Source organism: Carcharhinus amblyrhynchos, chromosome 7, assembly GCF_965287045.1.
Source record: "Carcharhinus amblyrhynchos chromosome 7, sCarAmb.v2.hapA, whole genome shotgun sequence".
NCBI lineage: Eukaryota > Metazoa > Chordata > Chondrichthyes > Carcharhiniformes > Carcharhinidae > Carcharhinus > Carcharhinus amblyrhynchos.
In genome coordinates, this window is record NC_137330.1 from 103,478,469 (window position 1) to 103,497,702 (window position 19,234).

At 43.6% G+C, this 19,234-nt stretch overlaps 1 protein-coding gene across 1 annotated transcript in view; it reads left to right on the forward strand.

The window, feature by feature from the left end:
• Positions 1 to 18,750, forward strand: part of LOC145345169 (forkhead box protein O3-like) — a 172,264-nt gene extending 153,514 nt beyond the window's left edge. Inside the window, exon 3 of the mRNA XM_080192871.1 lies at positions 18,684 to 18,750. The gene's annotated coding sequence lies outside the window, so the exon portion shown is untranslated. The remainder of the gene's footprint in view (positions 1 to 18,683) is intronic.
• Positions 18,751 to 19,234: the final 484 nt, after the last annotated feature.

Below are 19,234 nucleotides of genomic sequence, written 5' to 3' on the forward strand. Positions count from 1 at the left end.
ACACTTTTGCAGAACCTCCCTGGCTGGCTTCACGGCTGCCTTGCGAGGCATCTTGAAGGGAATTGCTTGATAGGGCAGACGCAACACGGTTTCATTAAAGGGAAGTCGTGTCTGACAAATTTACTGGAGTTCTATGAGGATGTGTCTAGGGCGGTGGATAGAGGAGAGCCGGTGGATGTGGTCTTTCTGGATTTTCAGAAGGCGTTTGATAAGGTACCTCACAAGAGGTTACTGCAGAAGGTCAGAGGACATGGAGTTGGGGGTAGGGTGTTAGCGTGGATAGAGGATTGGTTGTCAAATAGGAGGCAGAGAGTGGGGGTCAATGGGTGCTATTCGAATTGGCGGTTGGTGACTAGTGGGGTGCCCCAGGGGTCGGTGCTGGGGCCTCAGCTATTTACCATTTATATAGATGATCTGGAGGAGGGAACCGAGTGTAGGGTGTCGAAATTTGCTGATGACACCAAGATTGGGGGAAAGGCAAATTGTGCGGAGGGTGTGGAGAGTCTGCAGAAGGATCTAGATAGGCTGGGCGAATGGGCCAGGAAATGGCAAATGGAATTTAATGTTGGCAAGTGTGAGGTGGTCCACTTTGGTAGGAAGAATGGTAGGAAGGACTATTACTTACGTGGCGAAAAACTGCAGCAGGCGACGGTGCAGAGGGACCTCGGGGTCCTTGTGCATGAGTCGCAAAAACCCAGCCTGCAGGTGCAGCAGGTGGTCAGGAAGGCGAATGGGATGCTGGCCTTCATAGCGAGGGGGATTGAATATAAAAGTAGGGAGGTCTTGCTGCAGCTGTATAGAGCATTGGTGAGGCCGCAGCTGGAATACTGTGTGCAGTTTTGGGCGCCGCACCTGCGCAAGGATATTTTGGCCTTGGAGGGAGTGCAGAGGAGGTTTACTAGGCTGATACCGGAGTTGAGGGGGTTGAGCTATGAGGAGAGGCTGAATAAACTAGGCTTGTACTCGTTAGAGTTTAGAAGAATGAGGGGAGATCTCATTGAGACGTATAAGATGATGAATGGGATGGATAGGATAGAGGTGGAAAGACTCTTCCCGCTCAAAAAAGACAGTAGGACTAGGGGGCACAGCCTCAAGATAAAGGGGGGGCGGTTCAGAACGGAGTTGAGGAGGAACTTCTTCACTCAAAGGGTGGTGAATCTCTGGAATTCTCTGCCCGTTGAAGTGGTGGAGGCTACCTCGCTAAATATTTTTAAGAAGCGGGTTGATGGGTTTTTGATAAGAGAGGGGATTAAGGGTTATGGGGAGAGGGCGGGAAAGTGGAACTGAGCCACGACAGATCAGCCATGATCTTATTGAATGGCGGGGCAGGCTCGAAGGGCCAGATGGCCTACTCCTGCTCCTATTTCTTATGTTCTTATGTTCTTGATGGCACAGATGTCAGAGATTCTTTTATCTTCCCTTTTGATTATCCCCATTGAATGGTCTGATTGACTCTGTAAAACTGAAGCAGCAGCAGTAAAATTGTCCAATTTGCAATTCCTGCTCTAACTCCATCTTCAGCTTCTTGTGTTCCAAAGAAGTCATACAGACTCAAAACATTAACTCTGTTTCTTTCTCCACAGACGCTGTCAGAACTGCTGAGTTTTTCTGGCACTTTCTGTTTTTACTGTATTATGCACACACAGTTCCTTGTACATGTTAATGATTGCAACTAAATACAATTATATAATTTATAAAGGTCTATAAAAAATGAAAAATAAATAGACAAGGTAGATAATCAATGTCTCTTCCCAAAGCTAAGGGAGTTTAAAACTAGAGTGCATAGGTTTAAGGTGAGAGGGCAGAGATACAAAAGGGTCCAGAGGGGTAATGTTTTCACACAGAAGATGGTGAGTGTCTGGAATGAGCTGCCAGAGTTAGTAGTAGAGGTGGGTATAATTTTGTTTTTTAAAAAGTATTTAGACAGATACATGGGTAAGACTGGTATAGAGGGATAGGGGCCAAACACAGTCAATTGGGACTAGCTTAATAATAAAAACTGGGCAGCATGGATGAGTTGGGCCCAAAGGCCTGTTTCCTTGCTGTAAACCTCTATGATTCTATAAAGGTATGGAGTGATTGGTGGCACAATGGCACAGTGGTTAGCTGGACTCAGGTTCAATTCCCAACTTGGGTCAGTGTGTGTGTGGGGTTTGTACATTCTCCCCGTGTCTGCATGGGTTTCCTCTGGGTGCTCCGGTTTCCTCCCACAGTCCAGAAGATGCGCAGATTAGATGCATTGGCCATGCTAAGTTCTCCCTCAGTGTACCCGAACACGTGCCAGACAGTGGCAACCAGGGGACTTTCACAGTTACTTCATTGCAGTGTTAATGTGAGCCTACCTGTGATACTAATACATATATAAATAAATTTTAAAAAATCTCCATCCTAGGTCTTAACACACCTTAGTTTAAAAAGACATTGACCTAGGTTAGTTAATTTGCCTTCTTACATAACTATGTGAGGGGGTACAGTATTCAGTATGTAACAGACCCTTTTACTACAATAAACATTTCTGAGGCTGAGCAGGTTTAGTAGGTGGGGACCAGGAGGAGGGAAAGAAAGAGCAGGAGATGGGGGAGGAAAGAAAATGAGGGGAACAAAAAAGAGAAGGGGACATGGAAGGGAAGAAAAGGGTCAAGAAAGGGGAGAGCGACATGTTGAAAAGGGAGGGAAGAAGAAAAGAGGAGTACAGGCAGAACAGATGATTCCTACACTCAGTCAGACTTCAGGTCAGGCTTGAGAAAGAGGGAAACTCACATCCTGGTCCTCCTGGTCCCACAAAATAGAGAAAACAGGTTTGTGGACTTTTCTGGAAATGGTCACCAATGATTATTTTAATGACTGCTGGTTAAACCACCCATTACCTCATGGTAGCAGCCTTCCATCTGATAAGACAATGATTTAGGCTCTGGTGGTCATCTGTGTGCTAAATGGGGCTCAGGAGCCCCATTTTGGCATGACGGCTACTTTGCTGGCAAGGAAGTTATTGTGCTGAAAAAGTGTATTTTTTTTGACTTTTGTTTTCTCTGGGCCCTTTTCTCAGCCAGCTGAAATTATTGTTTCTGTTTGCATCTTCCAATGTCCTTCCAAACAGCCAGTATCCAGAGTTCATGGCTGTAAGCGACTGTCTTCCAGTTGTCAGGGTCAATATCTGCCATCTTCATAACTCACTTGCAGATGTCCAGCAGAAGTATGGATTTCCTGGAGGTTGTGAACCAGTGGCCAATTTACCGTAGAGAATGGCTGTCATCCATTCGATGAATGTGGCCGAGGCAGCGCAGACATTACAGGCTGAGCCATTACTGTATGTTGATAGAATTAACACAATGCAGGAAGGATCTCCGAGTTGGTGATCATGTCCTGCCAAGAGATACCAAGGATATGGCTGGGACAGCAAAGGTGGAAACTCTTCAGCTTTTTCTCCTGCCAAGCTCATATTGTAAAAGTCCCACCACTGTAAAAGAGTGTTCTGAGGATGCAGGTGTGATAGGTTCACATTTGGTGTTACCAGTCAGGTTGCTGTTGATCACACTCTCTTAGCCAACTTGGATATAGCAGATGTATCTTTTGTAATGAGTGTGTTGATGTCAGCATCAAGTTATAGGTTTCTGATGGTTGTAGAGCCTAGATATGTGAAGTTATCAGCAAGCTCCAGCATGACATTGTCAATGCTAATAGATAACAGTATGGCAATATCCTAGACCATGACCTTTGTCTTCCTGACACTGGAAGTCAAATCAAACACTTTACAGTTGTGAGAGAGTCTGTCCATTTGCTGCTGATGGTGTTCCTCTGAATAGAATATGGCATCATCAGCGTTGTGCAACTCACTGATGAGAACTTGGCACAGCTTTCCTCCAGTTCTGATCTATAAGTAGGCATGCTTTGAGATGGCCTGAAGGCAGCAAAGAGGACATATCTAGGAGTGTAACTGCCAGCACATAATCCTTTTTGACTCCACTGTGGATCTCAGAGGCTTCCAATGTTGCATCATCATTGTTGATCTTACTCAACATGTTGTCATGGAAAGAGGAAATCATATTAAGCAGCTTCAGCATGCAGCCAACTTTCTCCAGCAGGATAAATAAATGACCTCTGCTCACACAACCAGATAGCAATAGCCGTAGGATTGAAAAGTGCTGTGTAAGAAACCTTAGTGAATTCCTGTAGTTCATCTAGTAGATAGTACGCATGGCTGCCAATGTTCATCAGTGATGGAGGGATTGTGTGTTTGTAGAAGAGTAGCAATCCAGCAGGCTGCCTTGTCCTGGATTGTATCGAGCTTCTTGAGTCTTGTTGAAGCAGCATCCATCCAGGCAAGTGGAGAATATTCCATCACACTCCTGACTTCCATCTCGTAGATGGTGTAAGAAACCTCACAACACCAGGTTAAAGTCCAACAAGTTATATGGTAGCAAAAGCCACTAGCTTTCGAAGTGCTGCTCCTTCATCAGGTGAGTGGGATTTCAGTTCACAAACAGGGCATATAAAGACACAAGCTCAATTTACAAAATAATGGTTGGAATGTGAATCTTTACAGGTAATCAAGACTTAAAGGTACACACAATGTGAGTGGAGAGAGGGTTAAGCACAGGTTAAAGAGATGTGTATTGTCTCCAGCCAGGACAAGTCCATGTCACACTATCTGTAACCCCCACAACTTGCCTGAGCTTGCAAAATCTCACTAACTGTCCTGGCTGGAGACAGTACACATCTCTTTAACCTGTGCTTAATGCTCTCTCCATTCACATTGCGTGTACCTTTAAGACTTGATTACCTGTAAAGACTCCCATTCCAACCATTATTTTGTAAATTGAGTTGGTGTCTTCATATGCCCTGTTTGTGAACTGAAATCCCACTCACCCAATGAAGGAGCTGCACTTTGAAAGCTAGTGGCTTTTGCTACCAAATAAACCTGTTGGACTTTAATCTGGTGTTGTGAGACTTCTTACTGTGTTTACCGCAGTCCAACACAGGCATCTCCACATTGTAGATGGTGGACAGGCTTTGAAAAGTTAGGAGGTGAGGTACAGCAGGATTCATAGCCTTTGACCTGCTCTGGTAGCCACAGTATTTATATAAGAACATAAGAACTAGGAGCAGGAGTAGGCCACCTGGCCCCTCAAGCCTGCTCTGCCAATCAATAAGATCATGGCTGATCTTTTTGTGGACTCAAACTTACCCACTCACTTACCATAATCGTTAATTCCTTTACTGTTCAAAAATGTATCTATCCTTGCCTTAATCAGAGCTAGAGGGCACAGCCTCAAAATAAGAGGGGGACAGTTTAGAACAGAGCTGAGGAGGAACTTCTTCTCTCAGAGGGTGGTGAATCTCTGGAATTCTCTGCCTATTGAAGTGGTGGAGGCTACCTTGTTGAATATGTTTAAGTCATGGGTAGATAGATTTCTGATAGATAAGGGAATTAAGGGTTATGGAGAACAGGCGGGAAAGTGGAACTGATCCACTTCAGATCAGCTATGTTCTTACTGAATGGCGGGGTAGGCTGAAAGGGCTAGATGGCCTACTCCTGCTCCTATTTCTTACGTTCTTATTATCTGCTTCACTGGGCAGGGACTTCCACAGATTCACAACCCTTTGTGTGAAGAAGTTCCTCCTCAACTTAGTCCTAAATCTGCTTCCCCTTATTTTAAGGCTATGCCCCATAGTTCTAGTTTCACCCGCCAGTGGAAACAACTTCTCTGCTTCTATCTTGTCTATTCCCTTCATAATCTTATATGTTTCTATAAGATCTCCCCTCATTCTTCTGAATTCCAATGAGTATAGCCCCCTCCTCATAAGCCAACCCTCTCAACTCCGGAATCAACCTAGTGAATCTCTTCTGCATCCTCTCCACTATCAGTATATCCTTTCTCAAGTAAGGAGACCAAAACTGTATACAGTACTCCAGATGTGGCCTCACCAGCACCTTATACAGCTGCAACATAATCTCACTGTTTTTAATTCCATCTCTCTAGCAATGAAGGACAAAATTCCATTTGCCTTCTTAATTTCCTGCTGCACCTGCAAACCAGCTCCTTGAGATTCTTGCACAAGGACACCCAGGTCCCTCTGCAGAGCAGCTTGCTGCAATTTTTTACCATTTAAACAGTAGTCCATTTTGCTGTTATTCCTACCAAAACGGATGACCTCACATTTATATATATATGGCTCATCCAGTTCAGTTTCTGGTCAATGGCAACCCCCAGGATATTGATAATGGGGTATTCAGCAATGGTAGTGCTATTGAGTGTCAATGGGTAATGGTTAGATCCTCTCTTGTTGGAGATGATTATTGCCTGGTACTTGTGTTACTTACCACTTATCAGCCCAAGCCTGGATATTGTTCAGATCTTGCGGCATTTGGACATGAACTGCTCAGTATCTGAGGAGTTGTGAATAATGCTGAAGATCATGTAGTCAGCCATCTGCGAACATCACTAGTCCTGATCTTGTGATGAAATAAAGATAATTGATGAAGCAGTTGAAGATGGCTGGGCCTAGGACACTACCCTGAGAAACTACTGCAGTGGTGACCTGGAGCTGAGATGATGGTACAAATGCACCTAGTTATTACCAAATTTAAAACTGCATATTTTTTTTTACAATCCCATCATGTTGCAACATATGCTTAAAGAAATTAATAATTTTTAATTCTATTACAAATGTAAGTAATTTACTTTCTTTAAATATCGCTTAACTACAGGTAAATTATAGAAATTCAATAAATCGCATTCGATGCAAATAGCTTTATTTTTTATACAGTCGCAGGTTCCACTCTCAGAATGTAGCCTTTGTTATCAAATGGTTGCATCTGGCCAGTTTATTATAGCTCATCTTGGCAACAATGTTTGAAAATGAATTTTCACTGATTTCTGATCTTTTGCCTAATAACATTTTAGTTTTAAAACAGAGAACAAATATGTCTATATATATTTTTATATATATTTCCTGGATAAAATTTGCAACCTTATCAATTGTGCTCAATGTAATGTCATTGAACATAAAAGTAAAGGACTGACTTTGTTTTGTTAGTGCAATATTCTATTTCTTTATCCCAGCAACAGACATGCCATTGGTTTCTAGAACTACTGCATGTCTTCAATGATTGGTTGAAGTTGGCTTGCCAACTGGAGATGCAGAAAGTAAGGCACAACTGTTATTGGCTGATAAAAGAGACCTCCAAGACAAATGAGAGACACTGTATCTAAGGGAATGAGTCATGCGAAGCTATTTTTGCCTGTTCAGAGTGTAGGAGGTGCTGTGCTTGCCTGAACAGTACGTCAGACAGCTGAAATTGAATAATATAAACTGAAAGCACAGTGTCTATCTGAATTATTCACACCTCTGTGAGCAGCATCCAAATAGAGATGACCACAGGCTAAGCAGCACCATGTATGCTGTGGTAACAATATAGAATATGGTATTTAAAACAATAGATCGGTTGGGTAAATATGACTGATAATTAATTTCTTTATTTGACTTTAGTGATCTACTATAGTTGCTACAAAACACTACACAAGCATAAAAGTCTGCAAATTTTCAGCATGGAAATGAGAAGTAAAAACACGCAAATGGTTGAAAGGCAGCATGCAATGGGGCTCTTAATCAGGCAGTGATATGATGCAAAGTTCCAACATTAATTTTACAGTTTGATATAACCTCAGGTAACAGCAGTGGTTAACACTAACCTAAATCATGAAAATCTGAATTGTAAGATGGCACTCTTCACTGTAACTTACTGCAAAAGCTACAATTAAAAAATATCCATCAGTAGCAAGCCTTCCCTTAATATTCTATAATCTTCAGCTTTCAGTTCAATTCAGCAATTAGTGACTGGTGTTGCTGCTAACGATAGTATGCAGCAATTCACAGAATTCAAATGCATTTTAGACTGTTTTTAGGGTGTTATTTTTACTAATAAATAATACCCTGAATATGGTTTTTACTAATTTATCTCCTCCTTCAGGTGTCCGGTGCTAACAGGGTGCTGACAACCATGGATTTCTATTGGACAGATCCATGATTATGCTGGGCAAACTACTACAGCAGTTTGATGTTGCCTTTTGCTGTATGGCTTACCAGAAAACTCTCCCATTCTTATTGGAATGATTTACAATCCAGTAACTTGCTTGACCGTGTTATGAATACACTTTCAGGCCAACGAGTCCCACAGTGGAACTTGAACTCAGAGCTTCTGACCCAGCCCAGAGTTAGGGACACCTCAAGACCTCTAACTTTTGAGGATACCCTCCATCATAAATGGGATAGACTTCAAATAGATCTAGCAACTTAAAAACTGGGCCTCCATGAGGTACTGTGGACCATCAACAGCAGCAGAGTTGCACTCACAATCTGGAACCTCATGGTCTGACATATCCCCACTCTACCATTACCACCAAACCAGAGGATCAAGCCTGGTTCAATGAAAAATACAGGAGAATACATCAAGAAATACCAGGCATACCTAAAAATGAGGTGTCAATCTGGTGAAATTACAACACAGGACAACTTGTGTGCCAAACAACATAAGCAGCAACTGATAGATACAGCTGAGCAATTGCACAACCATCAGATCAGATTTAAGCTCTACAGTCCTGCCACATTCAGCCATGAAAGGTGATGGTCAATTAAACAACTCACTGGAGGGGAAGGCTCCACAAGTATTCCATCCTCAATGATGGAGGACCCAGGGCATCCGTGCACAAGATAAGGCTGAAGCCTTTGCAACAATCTTCAGTCAGAAGTGCTGACTGGATGATCTATCTAGGCCTCCAAAAATCCCCAGCATTACAGATACTACTCTGCAGCCAATTTGATTCACTCCATATGATATCAAGAAACAGTTGAAGGAACTGTATGCTGCAAAGGATATAGGTCTTAACAATAGAACATAGAACACTACAGCAAAAACAGGCCCTTCGGCCCAGAAGTTGTGCCGATCACATCTATACCTACCAAGTCATAGAACTATCTGTAACTTCCAATGCCGTTAGATCCCATATACTCACCAGGAAGTCTTTTAAAAGACCCCAGCGAGTTCGCCTCTACCACCACCGATGGCAGCTGATTCCACTCACTCACCACCCTCTGAGTGAAAAACTTTCCCCTAACATCTCCTCTGTACTTGCTTCCCAGCACCTTAAACCTGTGTCTTCTCGTAGCGACTATTTCAGCCCTGGGAAATAGCCTCCGAGAATCCACCCTATCTATTCCTCTCAACATTTTATAAACCTCTATGAGGTCGCCTCTCAACCTTCGTCTCTCCAGGGAGGAGAGACCTAGCTTCCTCAACCTATCTTCATAAGGCATGCCTCCCAATACAGGCAACATCCTTGTAAATCTCCTCTGCACCCTCTCAATAGCTTCCACATCCTTCCTGTAGTGAGGTGACCAGAACTGCGCACAGTACTCCAAGTAGGGTCTGATAAGGGTCCTATAAAGTTGCAGCATTACCTCCCAACCCCTAATCTCAATCCCTTGATTAATGAAGGCCAGTACACCACACGCCTTCTTGACCACATCCTCCACCTGCGAGGCCGATTTAAGAGTCCTATGGACCCAGACCCCAAGATCCTTCTGCTCTTCAACCCAGATAAGACTCCTACCCATGATATTGTACTCCTGCATCCTGTTGGTCCTGCCAGAATGGACCACTACACATTTATCCACAACATTCTGACAATAGTACTGATGACTTGTCCTCCAAAACCCGATACACCCCAGGTCAAGCTGCTCCAGTACAGCAACAACACTGGCATCCACTTGGCAACGTGGAAAATTGCTCAGGTATGCCTTGTACACAAAATAGGACAAATCCAATCCGGCCAATTACTGACCTATCAATCTACTCTCCATCATCAGTAAAAATGGAAGGCATCATGAATAGTCCTATCATGCAGCACTTGCTTAGCAATAACCCGCTCACTGATGCTCAATTTCGGTTCCGCCAGGGTTACTCAGCTCCTGATCTCATTGAGACCTTGGTTCAAACATGGACAAAAGGACTGAATCCAGAGGTCAAGTGACTGCCACTGATATCAAGGCAGCAACTGACTGAATATGGCATCAAGGAGCCCTAGCAAAACTAGAGCCAATGGGAATCAGAGGGAAAATTCTCATTTGTTGGAGTCATACAAAGCACAAAGAAAGATGGTTGTGGCGGTTGAAAGTTAATCATCTCAGTTCCAGAACATCACTGCAAGAGTTCCTCAGGGAAGTATCCTAGGCTCAACCATCTTCAGCTGCTTCATTAATTATCATTTTTCCATCATAATATCAGATATGGGGATGTTCGCTGATGACAGCACAATGTTCAGCATAATTTGTGATTCCACAGATACTGAAGCAGTTCATATCCAAATGCAGCAAGACTTGGGCATTATCCAGACTTGGGCTGAGAAGTGGCAAGTAACATTAGTGGCATACAACTGCCAGGCATTAACCATCTCCAACAAAAGAGAACCTAACTATTGCCCTCTTGACATTTAATTACATTACCATCATTGAATGGGGGTTACCACTGACCAGAAATTGAACTGAACTAGCCATATAAATGCTGTGGTACAAGAGCAGGTCAGAGGCTAGGAATCAGGTATCAAGTAACTGAGTTCCTGACTGAATAATGCATGTCTACCATCTACAAGGTTCAGTCAAAGTGATGGAATACTCTCCACTTGCCTGGATGAGTGCAGCTCCAACAACATTCAAGAAACTGAACACCATCCAGGACAAGCAGCCCACTTGATTGATATTATCTTCCACCAACAAACAGTGGCAGCAGTGTGTACCATCTAGCATTGCCATAGCTGAAACCCTCATCACCAACATCCATTATCCATTACCATTGATTAGAAATTACACAGGATCAGCCATACAAATACTGTGACTAGAAGAGCAGATCAAAGTCTGGGAAACCTGCAGCAAGTAACTCATCACCTGATTCTCCACGACCTACAAAGAGAGTAAAGGAATATTCCCCATTTGCTTGGATAGAACATAGAACATAGAACACTACAGCACAAACAGGCCCTTCGGCCCACAAGTTGCGCCGATCACATCTATACCTACTAAGCCATAGACGTATCTATAACCCCCAATCCCATTAGATCCCATATACTCATCCAGAAGTCTTTTAAAAGACCCCAGCGAGTTTGCCTCTACCACCACCGACGGCAGCCGATTCCATTCACTCACCACCCTCTGAGTGAAAAACTTACCCCAACATCTCCCGTGTACTTGCTTCCCTGCATCTTAAATCTGTGTCCTGTGCAGTGATATGTGCAGTTCCAACAGCGCTCAGGAAGCTCAACACTGTCCGGCACAAGGCAGCATGCTTTATCAGCAGCCCATCCATCAATTTAAATGTTCACTTTCTCAGCCACTGATATACAGTGACAGCAATGTGTACCATATAGAAGATGTAGTGGCAGCAACTTGCCAAGACTCCCTCAACAGCACTTTCCAAACCAATGACTTCTATGACCTAGAAGGACAAAGACAGTAGATGCAGGGGAACATTGTCACCTACAAGTTCCCCTGCAAACTGCATCAACACCCTGATTTGGAAATATATCACCATTGCTTCACTGTCAGTGGTTCAAAAACCTGAAATTCCCTCCCTAACAACACTGTGGGCGTGCAACACTAGATGGGTAGCAGTGATTCAAGAAAATGAGTCACCACTACCTTTCCAAGAGAGATTCATGATGGACAACAAATGCTGACCTTCCCTGTGATGCCAATCCATTGGAAGATTTAATACGTAAAAGTAAAGTTTATTTATTAGTCATAAATAAGGCTTACATTAACACTGCAATGAAGTTACTGTGAAATTCCCCGAGCCACCACACTCTGGCGACTGTTCAGGTCAATGCACCTAACCAGCATGTCTCTCAGACTGTGGGAGGAAACACACGCAGACATGGAGAAAATGTGCAGACTCCATACAAACAGTGACCCAAGCCGGGAATTGAACCCAGGTCCCTGGCGCTGCGAGGCAGCAGTGCTAACCACTGTGCCGCCCAAAAAACGAAGTCTTCCTTGTTATCTGTCTAGAAGTGGATTCATATCATGAGGTAACACAATGGATCCAATGCCAAAAATTCTCAGCAAAATGATGGCAGGCCCAAAAAAACTTTGAGGGGGTTTGAGATAAGAAATGGGAAATTACACGCAAGAGACTTAGGGTTGCAATCTGATCAGCCTAAAGGGGAACTCTTATCAAAGGATGACAGAAAATAAATTTACAATAAAACCCAGATTCTGTACTGAGAAAAATGCAAACTAAATGTAAGATTATTGAGTGGAAGGGAAGATAAAAGTTGCTGGAATTTCACTTTGTGTGAAAGTGTGTGTAAATATGTGGGAAATTGGAATAGGAATGTTTCAGAAGTTACAGCATTTGTTTGTAAATTTGCCTTTATAAAGCATCTGTGTGATTGTTTGGCTGCACACTTTAGGTATGTAGTGCCTTTTTTGGAAACTACAGGTGGCCATAAGGGCTCAAAATGAGGGTCTCAACAGGAGTCACGATGGATATAATTTTGGTGAGGGCATTAGCGTGCAGTGAATTTCTGCCAGAAGTTTACAGAGCAGTCTGACCATGTTAATCAGTATGTACTGCTCAAATAAGTGCAGCGTGCAGGAATGGGACGGCCGTAGTTATGGGGGATTTCAATCTGCATATTGATTGGTCGACCCATGTTGGACGCGGGGGGCTCGAGGAAGAGTTCTTGGAATGCTGCCGGGATAGTTTCCTCGAACAGTGTGTGTTGGAGCCGACGAGGGAGCGAGCTATCTTGGATCTGGTGCTATGTAATGAGGCGGGTAGAATTAGGGACCTTGTGGTGAAGGATCCTCTTGGGGAGAGTGATCATTGTATGGTGGAGTTTCTGGTGCAGATGGAGGAGGAGAAAGTGGGTTCCCGGACACGCGTCCTTTGTTTGAATAGAGGGGAGTACGGTAGGATGAGAGAAGAATTGGCGAATGTGGACTGGGGGAGCGCGTTGGAGGGAGGGTCTGTTGAGGAGCAGTGGAGGATCTTTAAGGAGATCTTTCTTGGTGCTCAGCAGAAATTTATTCCGATGGTCAAAAAGGATAGTAGGAGGAGAGATAATAAGCCGTGGATAACGAAGGAGGTGAAGGAAAGTGTTAAACTAAAAGCGGAGGAATTTAGAGTAGCTAAGAGTAGTGGGCGAGAAGAGGATTGGGAGAGGTTTAAATGTCAACAAAGATTGACAAAGAAGTTGATAAAGAAGGGTAGGAGAAACTATGAAGCTGGGCTAGCGCTTAATATAAAAAAGGATAGCAAGAGTTTTTATAAATATATAAAAAGGAAGGGGCTGGCTAGGGTGAATGTTGGTCCTTTAGAGGATGAGAAAGGGGACCTAGTGGTAGGGGATGGGGATATGGCTAAGGTATTGAATAACTTTTTTGTTTCTGTCTTCACGGAGGAGGACATGAATAATTTGCTGGGTGTTAGCGATGGAAAGGTGGTAGGACTGGAGGGTCTTAATGACATTACTGTTACTAGAGAGGCGGTGCTCAACAGGCTGGAGGGGCTGATTGTGGACAAGTCCCCAGGACCGGATGGAATGCATCCGAGGGTTCTGAAAGAAATGGCGGAGGTGATAGTGGATGCCTCGGTGGTTATTTTCCAGACGTCGCTGGATTCCGGGGAAGTGCCGGATGATTGGAAAACGGCTAATGTTACGCCGTTGTTTAAGAAGGGTGCCAGGCAAAAGGCGGGGAATTATAGGCCGTTTAACGTCTGTGGTAGGTAAAATGTTAGAATCTGTCATTAAGGAGGAAATTGCGACCCATCTTGAAGGGAATTGCTTGATAGAGCAGACGCAGCACGGTTTCATTAAAGGGAAGTCGTGTCTGACAAATTTACTGGAGTTCTATGAGGATGTGTTTAGGGCGGTGGATAGAGGAGAGCCGGTGGATGTGGTCTTTCTAGATTTTCAGAAGGCGTTTGACAAAGTACCTCACAAGAGGTTATTGCAGAAGGTCGAGGGACATGGAGTTGGGGGTAGGGTGTTAGCGTGGATAGAGGATTGGTTGTCAAATAGGAGGCAGAGAGTGGGGGTCAACGGGTGCTATTCGGATTGGCGGATGGTGACTAGTGGAGTGCCCCAGGGGTCGGTGCTGGGGCCTCAGCTTTTTACCATTTATATAGATGATCTGGAGGAGGGAACCGAGTGTAGGGTGTCGAAATTTGCTGATGACACCAAGATTGGGGGAACGGCAAATTGTGCGGAGGGTGTGGAGAGTCTGCAGAAGGATCTAGATAGGCTGGGCGAATGGGCCAGGAAATGGCAAATGGAATTTAATGTTGGCAAGTGTGAGGTAGTCCACTTTGGTAGGAAGAATGGTAGGAAGGACTATTACTTACGGGGTGAAAAACTGCAGCAGGCGACGGTGCAGAGGGACCTCAGAGTCCTTGTGCATGAGTCGCAAAAACCCAGCTTGCAGGTGCAGCAGGTGGTCAGGAAGGCGAATGGGATGCTGGCCTTCATAGCGAGGGGGATTGAATATAAAAGTAGGGAGGTCTTGCTGCAGCTGTATAGGGCATTGGTGAGGCCGCAGCTGGAGTACTGTGTGCAGTTTTGGGCGCCGCGCCTGCGCAAAAATATTTTGGCCTTGGAGGGAGTGCAGAGGAGGTTTACTAGGCTGATGCCGGAGTTGAGGGGGTTGAGCTATGAGGAAAGGCTGAATAAACTGGGCTTGTACTCGTTAGAGTTTAGAAGAATGAGGGGAGATCTCATTGAGACGTATAAGATGATGAATGGGATGGATAGGATAGAGGTGGAAAGACTCTTCCCGCTCAAAAAAGACAGTAGGACTAGGGAGCACAGCCTCAAGATAAAAGGGGGGCGGTTTAGAACGGAGTTGAGGAGGAACTTCTTCACTCAAAGGGTGGTGAATCTCTGGAATTCTCTGCCCGTTGAAGTGGTGGAGGCTGCCTCGCTAAATATTTTTAAGACGCGGGTTGATGGGTTTTTGATGAGAGGGGATTAAGGGGATTATGGGGAGAGGGCGGGAAAGTGGAACTGAGCAGCAACAGATCAGCCATGATCTTACTGAATGGCGGGGCAGGCTCGAAGGGCTAGATGGCCTACTCCTGCTCCTATTTCTTATGTTCTTATGTTCTTAAATAACTTTGCTACTTTGAAGCTCAACACTCTCTCAATCACACACAGCTGAACGCACATTCAGGACCACCCCCAACAGTGCAATTTAAAGGGATCATCAGCTAATTTCAGGTTAGTTGCTGATTGATTTGTCCTGATAAGTGCTTAGTGCTTTCTAGAATTTACTAAAGTCCACCAAGAGTGGTGTGGCTAGTATGAATGGCATCTGCACAAAGCAGTTGTTTGCAGACATGGTTGCAGAGTAGACATTCCCCTTGGAATATAACATGAACCAGGACCATGCGTAGAGGTGGCACCAAATAGGCATAACTGCTTAAGGAAGGAGGAGAGGGGAAAAGAGTTCTCAGTAGGAGGTCATATCTGCCCAACATGCTCAAGGGGCAATTCTTTTACCTGAATCTCAAACGATTGTGCTTTAGTCAGGATATCCTCACTGAAATCTACCACCTTCTGCAGCTACAACTGTTACTGCAGTGGTTGTGAAGGGGATCTTTGCCAGGAACGTTTACTCCTTCCAGACTGAACCTGGAGATATCTTGTATCTTGCAGTTTGTCACATGGTCACCTGCAAGCAATGGCACCACTCATATTTATCATGATAAAAACGAAGAAGACCATAAAGTGTACACACCTATTATAAGTTTATTTATAGGAAAGGAAAAAGGATATTTCTCATATAGCCCTAGTATCCTACAACTAGAAAGAACACACTGAAGAATATTATTCATTAAAGACATGCACCGGCCTCTGTTATTCTCAATTACAATACTAACTGTAATGTTCAGTTACTACACCATCCCTGTCAGAATGATAAGTACAAGCCAGAAAAAAAGACAACTGTAATGAAAAAGGACAAAGTCCAAACTTTACAGTCAATTGCAATCTGTTACTAATAACATTCAGCTGAGGGATCTGAGTTGTTTCCTTCCATACAGCATATGAAACCCAGCTTTAGCTGGGGCATTGAATGTTTTTGAAGAGATATTGAATGGCACCAACAGTAAGGCAGTATACAGTAGGGAATATTGTGCTCCCAGGCTTTCAGTTGTCTTCTAACTTCATTGAAAGTCTTGTGCCTTTGTTGTATCACTGCTGAAAAATCTTGAAAGAAAGAGAACTTTATTCCATCATAGACCAACGTCTCATGTCTAGGTGCCTCTGTCACTTTTTGGCGATCTTTGAAGTAACGCAAACATATAATTATGGACCGGGTTCATTGGTTGTCCCTAGGCCTCAAGCAAGTAAACAGTGTGGCCTTTCTGTGTCGAGAATGCTGGCAGACCAGCTCTCAAAGAATTTAATAGGGAATTTAACGTCAGGTCCTTCTGGTAAACTGATAATCTGAACATTTTCCTCTGGCCTCATTTCTCTAGATTGTATAGCTGTTCCGACATTTTGAATAGTTGGTTTTCCATGGATTGTAAATGAGCCTCTACCGGGGAAGTTGCATCTTCCACAGTAAAAATTCTCTCCTCAGCTTTGTCAAGCCTTTTGCCAGAATTCTGTAGTTATGCACCAATACTTTTCGCTAATAGACCAAATTTCTCAGGAATGACCTTGATAATTATTCACAATCATCAGTTATGAGGTCGTTGAAAGGGCTGGGTCCAGAGCTGACTCAATATCAGGTCGCCATGTTAAAGAGCTGATTCCACCCCATTTGCCTCCAACTGCTCTCTCTTGTCATTGGTGTTAATATTCCTTGGCAGCTTTGTCAGCAAAGTTTGACTAAAAATCTTCCATAACATAATATGGAGTTTTCACTCCTGAATTGAGTATAAGCTGAATGAGCACAATAAGTAGATTCATAGAATCCCTATAGGGCAGAAGGAGGCCATGCAGTTCATCAAATCTGCATCGACCACAATCCCACCTAGGCCCTATCCCCATAACCCCATGCATTTACCCTAACTAGTCCTCCTGACGCTAAGGGGCAATTTAGCACGGCCAATCCACTTGACCCATGCATCTTTGGACTGTGGGAGGAAACTGGAGCACCCAAAAGAAACATGGGAAGAATGTGCAGACTCCCCACAGACAGTGACCCAAGCTGGGAATCAAACCCAGGTCCCTAGCACTGTGAGGCAGCAGTGCTAACTACTGTGCCACTGTGCCGATTTCTAGTCGGATTTCTAGCTAAGTAGCACCAGCACTCACAGGAAACACAGCCATTCCCACACTTGCATCATGGGACCCCACACGCAGGCTTTAAAGTAAAATAAAATTTATTTATTAGTCACAGGTAAGGCTTACATTAGCACTGCAATGAAGTTACTGTAAAATTCCCCTAGTCACCACACTCCAGCACCTGTTCAGGTCACTGCATCTAACCAGCATTTCTTTCAGACTGTGGGAGGAAACTGGTGTACGCAAAGGAAACCCATGCAGACATGGGGACAATGTGCAAACTCCACACAGTGAACCAAGCCGGGAATCGAACCTGGGTGCCTGGCACTGTGAGGCAGCAGTGCTGACCACTGTGCCATCATGCCACCCTGATAGGCTTTCTAGTAGGCTTGCTAATGCACCACGCATGTCCAAGCCTTATTCAGCAGCCTACCCCAACAAGTGCTTATCTGAAACTTCTGCAACATAAAAGATGTGTGGCCTGTCTTCCAGAGCAATACCTGTGCTACACTTTCCCCCTGACCTGACTGCAAGCTACTAATGCCCAATGTCTCATCACATGCATAATCTGCTTTTAAGCTCCCCTCTAAATGATGTGTCAGTATCTGAGCTGGTGACTGTGAGTTTGAGATTAAGTAGCTGTTTTTGCGCTTTATTAATATCTTATTGCTTTTCCACCACTGCCTAAACAGATGGCAATACCAATGCATGTGAAAGGAAAATGGACAAGGAAAAGATTGTGTTGGGACAAGAGGAGTGGTGCTGGGTGGGCTGGGGTTGGGGGGAGCTGGTGGTGGGAGGAACAGACACATTTTTAAGCCATCTGCAGCTTCTAAATCATAAGAGATTGTGGGAAAGGTGGAGAGTGGTATTTGAGGAGGATACTGTTTCAACCCAGCCACTAGCCACAACACCACCAACTGATAGCCAGCACCATCTGCTCCACAGATGGAAGGACATTCAGTCACTGCCTTCAGCTGCATGGTTAGCACCTGTTGTCTCTGGCAGTGTGGCTTCTTGTCCTATACAAGAGAGGGAAATGTGTTGGTGAGAGTGGTACTATCTAAGTAGCTGTTATGATGGAATAGCTAGCATGTATGAAAGTTGTGAGATATGAGCATAGACTTGCAAGAGTGCTAAATGTGACGGAGAAGTAAAAAGCTACGAAAGCTGGGTTTGAGTCCCGATTGATGGAGATTGTTGATAGATGAGTGATGGGATATGACACCTGAGGCTAGTAATGCGGTTGGGAGGATATGGCATTTAAAGATGCATTTAATAACCTCAACTATTGTTGCAGTACTGCATTTCAAATAATTGGAATTTAATCTAAGATTTTTTTTAAAGTAATTAATGATGTTCCTAATGATTTCTGCTGTTTTAAAACATTTTCAGTTAAGGATAACAAACTTCTGCAAGCCCGAAAAAGATGTGAAATGGTGGAGATTTATTTTCAATTAGGCAAGTATATTTTATTGAATATTTATGAGAAATGATATTACTGCAGTTGACAATATCTTATAAGATACAAAAAAGTTAATCCTTTCCACACACAGCTTTTTTTTAAGTTCATTATACAACTGCTTTTGTATTGCTGAATTTAAATATATATATTTATAAATATTACTTTTAAACAGGTGACCATAGCTTTCCAAACGACTTGAAACATTGATGGTGATGCAAAGGATGCACTAGTTTTATTAATTTAAGACCTCAACTGCAGACACTGACAGGCTTCAAATTCCACAGCATGATAGCAAGGATCTCACTAAGAACATCAGACAGGTGTAGGTGTGATATGGTTGGAAGGAATGTGGAATGGAACAAACTTTCTACCCAAAAGGCAATAGCAGGTAATATAATTCTTGATTATTCATTGTGCTGTTGTTCAATATTAGAATGTCCTAAATCTGTTTAACTGAAAACCTAAGTATTCCTAATCTTAA